At 38.4% G+C, this 10,653-nt stretch overlaps 1 long non-coding RNA gene across 1 annotated transcript; it reads left to right on the forward strand.

Moving 5' to 3' along the window:
- The first annotated feature begins 1,726 nt into the window (after positions 1–1,726).
- LOC134299417 (uncharacterized) lies at positions 1,727–7,300 on the forward strand. Its single transcript, XR_010006626.1, has 2 exons — positions 1,727–2,998; positions 4,107–7,300. It is a non-coding gene; the product is annotated as an uncharacterized LOC134299417 (long non-coding RNA).
- The last annotated feature ends 3,353 nt before the right edge of the window (positions 7,301–10,653 follow it).

A 10,653-nucleotide genomic window follows, 5' to 3' on the forward strand; every position in this document is an offset into this window, starting at 1 on the left:
ATAGCCATTTTCCCCCAGCGTGCCTTCACACACATTCAAGGCACCCCGACAAAATTCAGCCTCTTTTTCAAAGCCCCCAAAGAAGGAACCTCCACCACACTCCGGGACAGAGAGTTCCACTGCTGAACAGCTCTCACAATGAGGAAGTTCTTTCTAATGTTCAGGTGGAATCTCCTTTTCTGTCATTTGAAGCCATTGTTCCATGTCCTAGTCTCCAGGGCAGCAGAAAACAAGCTTTCTCCCTCCTCCCTATGATTTCCCCTCAAATATTTATACATAGCTATCATGTCTCCTCTCAGTCTTCTCTTCTCCAAGCTAAACATTCACAGCATCCTTATACCTCATGAACCAGCTTAAGCACACCAAAGACCAGTTTTCAAGCAACATCAGAGTGTGGTCAAATTGAACAGATTATTGACGAGGGAAAACAGACATGTTAAGAAAGGCTGCCAAAGTTTGCTTTTGAATGAGTTTATGGGTAGAACAAAATTATTCTCTCCTTTCCTATATCTTTAACTGAAACAACCAAATGCAAATTACTTTTTCACTTTGAACTCAGTGTGCAGCAATTCAAGTAAATTGAAAACAAAAAAGTAGGGATGGACTGGGAGGAGCAGAGAAAAACTCTGAAAAAGTGGGATATTTGGATAATCAGAACCCTCCCTGCCAAATTGTGATTGTTTGATGGTATGGAGAAGATTTGTTTAGCACTCCTAGACATCTAGTCTTTTGGCCATAGGCTGATGATGGTTACAGTGGTTGGTTGTAGAAATAAAAATGGTAAACCCAGCCATTACATTGTCAGATCTATTCCTAGCTGAGTAAGCAACCTGCTCAGAGACAGAAAGTTGCAAATGGAAAATTGCATCAGGAATGAGGAGTCAGTTTCTAAATGTCTAGATACTTCAAAGCCATTCCTCTATTTGTTGTCAAAGGCTTTCATGGCCAAAATCGCTGGGTTGCTGTGAGATTTTCAGTCTGTATGGCCATGTTGCTACTGGAACATGGTCATATAGCCCAAAAAACTCACAGCAACCCACTCTTCTATTTGTGGGAGATTGCAGTCTGGATTGCATACATAATTCTAAATGGAATGATCAACATGTTGTCATGAGTTTATATTTGACAATCTTCTTGTTCTTTAATTATCTGGTTGTATGAAAATCCAAAAACCTTCTAAGTGCCATGATCCCATGAAGCGAAAGCACCTTTGAATAAGAATGCAATGACATTTTGTTCTTGGGGAGGAAAAAATACCCTTGAAGCTGAGCTGTGAAATTCTAACTCTCTGGTTATCATACAAACTGTATCACCATGATTATGCCAGCAATATATTCACTGCTTTGCATATGACATAAATTAAAAGCTCTTTGTTCAACAGTGTTGAATTTGTTTTAGTTAAAAGGGGCAAATGATATGTCCCTCCAATAATAGTCCTTTGTCATCCTAATGCATATTCTGCACTCCTAGAGGTTACAAAAACGTTTTGCAATCTGTGTGAACATAAACAAAAAAATGCAACAATATGCATGGCTGTGTAATCCATTATGTGTTTGATTGTTTGCAGTATATGTTATTTATGATGTTGCCATAGGCTAAAGACAATGATTTCAACTGATGTCTGGAAGTCAGTTTATAACTTCCGGATCATTTCCAAATAACAGCCATTGTCTTTTCCCCATTACATTCAGTCCATTGCTTGTGATTAGTCTCTATTCCAAGTGGACCCATCTTGTTCTAGAATTGTCTCAGTTTTAGAGTCTGTTTTTCTTCACAAGCTAAAATGTACTCAGCTGTAAATAAGATTTTATCATTAAAGTGAACAACTGGGGTAGCAGAAGGGAGAGTCAAGTGATCATACCAATTGTCCTCACATGTTTCCAGTTTATCTGAAATGACAGAGCCTATTAGAGTTAAAACAATTGCTGCAGTCCTTGTCTATGGCTCGCTCAGTTTCATTTTTAAAGGCTTTCAGATCTCACAGAGCATGATGGAGATACTACTATACCAAAATGGAGGAGAAAAATTTAAGCCTAATTCCAACTCTTATCCCCTCTAGAGTAAACCCAATGAATAATTGGAACTTACATAGGTGCTAACTTCCCATGTTAGTTCAATAGCTATACTTTAATTAGAATTAATGCCTTGCTTTCAACTCAAATCACACATGTTTTGTTAAATACAGAACAAGGCTTAATGCATGACTACTGAATGGGAGTAAAAAAGGTAAAGGTTTCCCCCTGACGTTAAGTCCAGTCGTGATCGACTCTGGGGGTTGGTGCTCATCCCCATTTCTAAGCTAAAGAGCCGGCGTTGTCCATAGACACTTCCAAAGTCATGTGGCTGGCATGCCTGCATGGAGCGCAGTTACCTTCCCACTGGAGCGGTACCTATTAATCTACTCACATTGGCATGTTTTCGAACTGCTAGATTGGCAGGAGTAACTACCTCTTAATCATACATCCATATCGTGGTGATCCACTACTGTAAGGATGTAGACACCATGTGCAAATAACACAATGGTGTCAGAGTTAGCATGGATTTTCTGACATAGTCTATACCTTTCTGGGAACATGTCTATGTATTGTACATGTCTATGTATAGAAGCAATGTGGGTCATAATGAAAGTAAGCTATACTTAGGGTTATCATACACTACTTCCACATGGTATGATTTCCTTCATAGAAACAGATTGACTTATTCATCTTTCTCTCTCCTATTTGACTTTTCATCACAGTGTGCATATTAAGCAGCAGATCTCTGCTAGGTTATCCATGCTCCCATTCAATGGCCTAAATCATGCTATCTATTTTAACTAGACTGAGGACCTCATCACATGAAGTTTTGGCTCCATCCTAGGATGCTTCCATGAGTGAGTAAGGACAGAGCCCATTGGAGCCCATCACTTGATGCAGGACTACTTCCGGTGTGGATCCATCCTAGAAGTATCCTTGGATAGAGCCCTGAGAACGTGGGAGGCTTCCTGTGTTCTCATTTGGTAAGTCGGGAAAAGTGCAGGCGTAAGCTGGGCAGTGATGGTTTTCCCTGTAGGAAGGGGGCAATATGGGTGATGCAGGGCATGAGATAATGGTTTCCCCTGCAGGATTTCAATGTGATGAGGTCCTGAAGCAATAGAATTTACCTATGTTGAATCCTAGTGATATCAACAAGGTTTGTGGGGGGGGGGGGTTACATTTGTTTCTGAGAGGATTACTAAAATAATACATGAAAGGTATGTCCAATATGGCAATATGCTATAAAAATTGTTATCTAACTTCTGTTTAAAACATCTCACTAACTAAAAACAAGAATTTTTCTATGTGATCCATTTAATTTATATTCTTATTTTGAACAGAAAATAATTTCCACTGATGAGATTTTAATTAGTTACAATGTGGCATCAGCACCTGAAGCATTAACACCACATGTCTTCAACACACTCTGCCACACCTGTTGACATTTACATTCCAAGAAATGCTATAAACAAGATAAAATTTGAAGACAAGGTAGTATACAGTGCAAGAGAATGTAAAGTGCCAGGAAAACAGATTTGCATTCAGCAAATGATTTTTTTTAAAAAAAAACTTTTAAAGACTCTCTGAAGTAACCTTTTTAAAGACTCTCTTAAGTAAACTTTTTAAGACTCTCTGAGGTAGAGACACAATCTGCCACTCCTGGTGGTCCACCATTGAGACTGCCATCTCAATTCAACTAATGGATTGCAAGTCTTGGACCCGGATACTCTATTCAATAGCAGATTGTTGTGATCTATGCAAAGTTGGCATGAACCAGGAGCTTTCTCATGTTTAACATTGCTCTTAGCTTTTAAGTTATCCCTCATGGCTATTCTGAAATCATTCTGAGAAATTTTTGTATGAAGTTACTGTTCGTCCACAGATGCCATCCAGGAAGAATCAAGAAAACACAATTTATTATTCAGTAAACCAGATGTAGTGGTACTCCAGAGGTTTAATGTTGAACCAGGGTAATCTTGTAGTCAATGTCCTGTGATCTGTGATTGTTTGAAGTTTAATCTATGGGATTTTTATTTTATTTATTGCAGCATCACATTTGTTCTTTAACTGTCTTCTTTTTTCTGTCCACAGAGGAAGAGTGTATGTTTCTCTGTTTGGTTGGTATCAAAGCATGGGTCTGTTTGTTTAGGCTCGAAAACTTTGTAAATAATATTCACTGTAGTACTGAGCATTAAACAGAGAAAGTTCTACATTGATTTCCACAGGAGGGAAAAGTGGTATCATCATCATCATCATCATCATCTTTATTTATATGCTGCCCTATCTCCCCAAAGGGACTCAGAAGTGATACTGCTCAAACTATTTGGAGAAAATGAAAGGTCTAATTTGACCGTGGCTATAGAAATCTTGGCCTTCACATGTTGCTGGACACACCATTTCTCCTTCTTTAGCAATGACTAGGCTTGATGGGAGTTGTAATTTAGCAACAACCAGAGATCCACAAAATTCTTCAAGCCTTGAAAAGTCAGGATACTTCACATATATACTTTAAATATATAGCATGTGGCTAAATCTCAGCATTTAAAATTATTATTTAAAGATAAATCTGCATGTGATCCAGACTGTGGCAGGAACTATACAGGGAAAGGAGATATAATAATATATAATAATTTCCTAGACTTTCTCTGGGTTGGTGGGTTCAGCCCTTCTGCTCAATGTGTAGGTGTACTATTGAGGCAGCAAACACACAGGAGGATTTCTTTTCATCTTCTCATTTATATTCTTTACTTCTACTATTCTCATTTACTTTCATTTACTTTCTCTGCTTCTATTACATTGTCTTCATCATTGCTATCACTAAGTCTTGCATAAGAGGGTTCAGGCTTTGTGGGAAGCACAGTTTGGTAGGAAATAACAACAGCAACAGCAACAATGGTTTGGTGAAGTGCCAGAACTCTCTGACTGAGAATTTTAAGTACATCTCTCTAAACACAAATCCCAGGATCTCATGTTATCATTACAGTTCAAGTGGAATGATAGTTATATACATTGTCTGACATAGAAGAGCTCCTAGAGTATGCCATTACCATGGGAAAACAACCTTATTTGGGTAGAGTATTGTACTAGATTGTATTACCTCCAGCTTTTAGCTTATTCATTTGCCTACATGTAATTCTGGTTTGCCCATCATATCAAGTAATGCTTAAGTTCAAAGGATGCATGCTAAATGGAACTGCAGAATGAGAGTATCTTCAGGTTTTGTCCATGGAAGAAGTTCTACCTGTTACAAATGTAGTCACTTATATATTCAACTGGTAATGCATTGCATAATACTGGAAAGGGAACATACTTGAAGGGCAGACTCAAGACAGTTTTATCTGTTGCCCAAAAGATAGGAAAGAAGCACTCCCCCTATATCTAAAAATAGTGTGTGATTTGTCAAAAACCCATCTTGTTTTCAGTTTTGTTTTCTGCCCCCATTCTGTTTTTTGGAAAGTTACCAGTATTGGGCGGGGGGGGGGGGGGTAGCATTTCTTGTTCCATCAACCAGAAGTTCAATTTTTGCTCCAGGAAGATTTGGTTCATTGGCAGCAATGGGGAAAATGGCTAGGCTCTTTCTGTCATTTTTATGGCTAATGGGATGAAAATGGCCACACTTGGAAAACACATTTACAACCACAAGCCCCCCCCCTCTACATTTCAGGACATTTGGGTCATCCATTGATTTTTAGGAAATTTGTAAAGTTTCATCAGTACCACCTCTCCCTCTGCCTCTCCCACTCACACTGAGTTTTGGTCTCCTCAAAGCTTGGCCACTAGACCCAGCAGAACCACCAACATGTTATATATACATCCTATATTTATTATGTGTAAGTAACAAAGGGTTTTTTGGTATTAAAAAAAATATTTTTGAGGAAAAATAGGCTCAGGCTTCTGGCTTTGCGCAGCGCATACACAGTAGCCAGAAGAAAAATAGGAGAGAGAGTCAAAGAGGAGAACTAACAAGAAGGGCTTTTTTTGGTAATTTTAAATTTGTGTGTGTGTGTGGGGGGGGGGGGGCTGCTGGACTGTGCAGGAGCACACACAAGCCAGAAGGTAGAGCTGGGTAGGGTATAGCAGAGAGACTGAAAGCAAGAGGTAAAAAGGCTTTTTATTTAATGGGGGTGGTGGTGGTGTGTGCGCTTAGGCTTCTGGTGCAGGACAGAAGTCAGAAGGTAGGTCTGGGGAAAATTCTCCCTGTGGACTCAAGAGAGTCTGGCTGTTCCCAAAACCTATCCCACTCGTGAACTTAATGCAAAAAAAAAAAAAACCAACAAAAAAACAACAACAAAAAAGCTCTACAAATATTTAAGCAAACAACAAGCACACAAAAAAGCCCTTTTAAAAGTCATCCCCCAAATGCACCTGGTCCACCCACTCCTCCCTAGTGAAATTACTAGTACAATAAAAGAAAGACTGAAAGATATTTAGCTAAGAAAATGTAATGCAGAAGAAAAGGGAATTCTCAAAAAGCAATCCGTATTCCCTAATCACTAAGAAGTGACGGCACTGAGATAGAACACACGGAGCTAGCTAGCATGATATCTTCCTTTCAAATGTCAGAACACCACAGAAAAATGGTGGAGCACAAACCTGGTATATATAGACCAGCTTTGCAAAAAGACACGTTATCTGCTTTCTTTTTCTGATTGGTTCTGATTGGTTGGGGGGACTTGCGTGTGTGCGGCAATTTCAAAAGCCTGTTGCTACAACCAGAGAATATGTCAGCCTTTGAGGCTAATTTATGCCATATTCAAAGGAATGAAATGTGATGATAGCAGTTAAGATCTGGTTTGTTTCTTCTTTCTTGTATACAGTTTGAGTTTGCATTTGAGTTAACATCATCTTGGTCACTGGGAATATTTACTGCATATATTTATTGAGAACAGATGAAAGTAATTTACCAAGTTTTCAGCAACAAGCAACCTTGATCATATCTATTATACATCTATGTGGAAAACATGAGCAAAATGTTCTTATATGGGCATGTATTTGAAAATATTTGATTTTTAATGGAGGCACTGAAATTGTATGTGTGTTTCTTATTTATTTATGGTTAACTTAGTGTTCATGTGGCCCGCCCTTGTTTTTATTGTTCTTCTGATTTTGCGTTGTAATGTATATTATCATTTATTGTATTGTTCAATGTGTTATGATTTGTTGTTCTTTTTATATTCTGTCATATTGTATTGTTCTGGGTATGGCCCCATGTAAGCTGCCCTGAGTCCCCATTGGGGAGATGGTGGCGGGGTATAAATAAAGATTATTATTATTATTATTATTATTATTATTATTATTATTATTATTATTATTATTTATTAACAGGAAGCATTGTAGGACAGGAAATAGTATAGATCTAAATATTTTAAACAGATAGATAGACAGTTCGACAGACAGATGATAAATATTTCCTTGATGTTTTAGACTGACTATTTCTTCTTTCCTTTAGAACAGCAATAACTATTCTAAGTAGGGTTCTTTTGTAGATCTTCAGAGCTCACATCATTCACTCAGATGCAAGATAGTTGGCTTTCCTTTGGTCTACTTGCACGTTACCTGAGTGTGACAATGACTACGTGAATAACTTGGATAACGATGACATGATGCAGTGAAGATATTAATAGGTTGGACAGGCATATTCAGCGTCAGCATAATGTAACATGGAAATGAGCAGAAGATAGGTTGATGTCTACAGGTTGATCTTGGAGACTCTGCAATAGATCAGTAAGCTTCCAACTTGCACTGGTTCGACAACAGCTGTCCTACAAGTGTGTCAAGTTTCATCCTGATAGCCAGAAATATTTTTCCCAATCCTCTATTTTGTTCTGTTTTGGTTCTGTTTTGGCCTTCCAGCATTGTTACATTTTGTGAAATTTTGCCAAATTCCAAAACAACTGCTGGAATTTTGCGCACCCCAAGTATTTGGTAAAATTTCCTCCCAGTCTCTGTTACACCTACAACATATTTTGTAAGGCTGCAGTTTATACTGACAGTTGCCTACATTATGAAACCCTAAATATAAAGTTGCCATTGTATGATGCCACAGAAAGTAGACTATTATTTGTTTATTAAATTGTACTTTATCCCTTGTTGTTGGAAGGCTTTCTCTAACACTGTGTTTCTCATTCTCTGCTATAGTCACACACCTGAGCTAAAAGCAAGAATAATGCTGGCTCAGGAGCTGCAATATTACCTCAGAACTTATAATAAACTATAAATGTGTGGAGTGGGAGGAAGGAGGACATATTAGTGTGTTTGAACAAAAGGCATTTTTCCATTCAGTCCAGTCACGTTGAGTTGGATAGGTCAGGAAACCCTTCACGTTGTATACAAATATTTCCATAAAATATGAAACTTCATGATGAATTCACAAAGCCTCCTCTAAATTCCTCAGGAGTTTTCATCCTATAAATATTTAAAAGAAACCTCTCTCCGGTACATAAACACTCACTCTGTCTCTTGTTTGGGTTTATCAGCACGAAAGAAATCAGCAAAGATGGGGGCTGGAAGCGTGGGAGAATCCTTTTTTCTTTGTTCAGATGTTACTTAGCATATCCCTGTATACTGTGAAAGTTTTTCTGCTAATAGTCCTTTTCACTCAGACTTTTTTTAATGCCCTATCATGTTTCTAGGGAAAAAAATCTGCAGAAATGAAGCCAAACTCTTAATTTCAGCAAGTGGAAAATGTGTCTAATTAAAATCTCATCAGTGTAAAAATGCATTTTGTTCTTTGTACACATCCAAAGTATATAGTAAAAAACATCTCCTTCCTGCAGTTTTTGCCACTTCAATTGGGAGTGTGTTGTCTGCATAATTAGATGGTGCTTCCCTCAGTTAAGTAACTCAATTTTCTTTTCTTTTTTTAAAAAAAACACCAAACCTTGGTGTTTCCCACAAGGATGCCATCTCTTCCAATTTGCTGGCTTCTTACTAGCAGAATACCACATGCCCTCCAGCATTTCCCTGGTGAAATGGGGACATGTTTGCCTAGGAAACATCAGAGTGTTAAGACAGCAAAGGATATTAACAAGGAAGAACAGAAAAGTGTCGAAAGCCTGCAACCATGTGCTTTTGCTCGAATCTCCAAGGAAAGGAAAGGTTCCACAGCCCTCTTGTTTTTCTTCCCTACTTTGCACTTTGAATGCAATTTTCAGCAATTAAAGTAAGCCAAAGACAAAAAAGAAAAGTACAAAAAGGTGAGAGAAGCTATGACACTTTAGAAGTAGTGGGAAAAGTGGGATGATCATTTTGCCTAATCAGAACAGTTGGAAGCTATGACACCATGAATGCTCATGAGAGGAATTCTCTTCTCAGGGTTGTCTCATTGGAGGAAAGGTTATAGGAGACAAAATTCAATTATTTCTCTTTCCTTCTTCAGCTCCCTATGTCACCAAAATATGTACTCCAGATTACAGGAGCTAGCAAACAGTGTTGCCTAATAGGTAAAGGGGGAATGTGTTAAAATTGCCTCTTGCCCCTTTGCTTCAGTACAGAGTTGGGCAACTTTAGTAGCACCAAGGGGCAGGTTTCTTCTTCTTTGTCCCTCTGGACTGCTACAAATTCTAAAAATATCCTCCAAGAACAAATGTTTGATTGCTTTTAATTTGAGAAACTGGAGGATTTTTAAATGCTGCAGAGGTAGGGGCTTGTTACAACCTATCCAAAAAGTGAAGTGCTGCTCTTGGATGTTTCTGTGAAAGATAATTCACTCCTTCCCCTTTCTCCACCCTTCTCCCATTCCCCTCCCCTCCTCTTCCTTATTCCCTCTTCTTTGAGCCAGAGAGTCCTAGGGCTACACTTGGCCTATATCTGTTCAGGCAGGAGCCTCCAGAAATCACTGCAAATAGAAGGAGTCCGTCTTCAAGAAAAGGGAACAATCTAGGTCCAATTTGTTCTCTTCCTACGAATAGAATATATTTTGGCTACTGCTGTACCTCTGAGCTGAAACCAGCTGTGGATCTTATCTTTCATATCGCTAAGGTGATGATCTCCTCTGGGCTTTCATCGACATTTTAAAGAGCTATTCGCAATATTAAACTTTATCCCCAAAATATGTTCAGTACCTTGGGGAGCTCCTTTAAAATTTAGACTCAGAATGGATTCATGGATCATGGACATAGGAACCACCTGCTGTCACCTCTTATGGTGTTTTCAAGCACAATGGTCCATAAAAAGGTGACATTTATTCATTGCATGGATACAGGAAAATGCCCACCTTCTTACCATTCTATATGTTTGAATTTTTAAAATGCATTTTCCTGAGAAACTGAAATTGATATAAAATGGAGAGATGTGTTCTATTCTCTTTCATTAGGATATATCTGCTGAGCTCCACATAATGATTCTGATTGCCATAAGGATTGACTAGGCAAAATGGCAATAAACATTGTACCTGTGTACGCAGTTGTACCTGTGTGCCTACTTTTTGGCTTATGGCAACTTTATGAATTCCGTAGGGTTTACTTTTGCAAGGAATACTCAGATGTGGTTTATTAATTCTTTCTCTAAAATATATCCTACAGCACCTGGTATTCATTGGTGGCCTCCCAGGCAAATATTATCCGTAGCTGACTCTGTTTAGCTTCCAAGATCAAGAAGAATTTCAGACATGTAGAAACAGAAGGCTTTCCAAATGCAA

This window comes from Anolis carolinensis, chromosome 5 (assembly GCF_035594765.1).
Source record: "Anolis carolinensis isolate JA03-04 chromosome 5, rAnoCar3.1.pri, whole genome shotgun sequence".
In the NCBI taxonomy this organism is placed as follows: domain Eukaryota; kingdom Metazoa; phylum Chordata; class Lepidosauria; order Squamata; family Dactyloidae; genus Anolis; species Anolis carolinensis.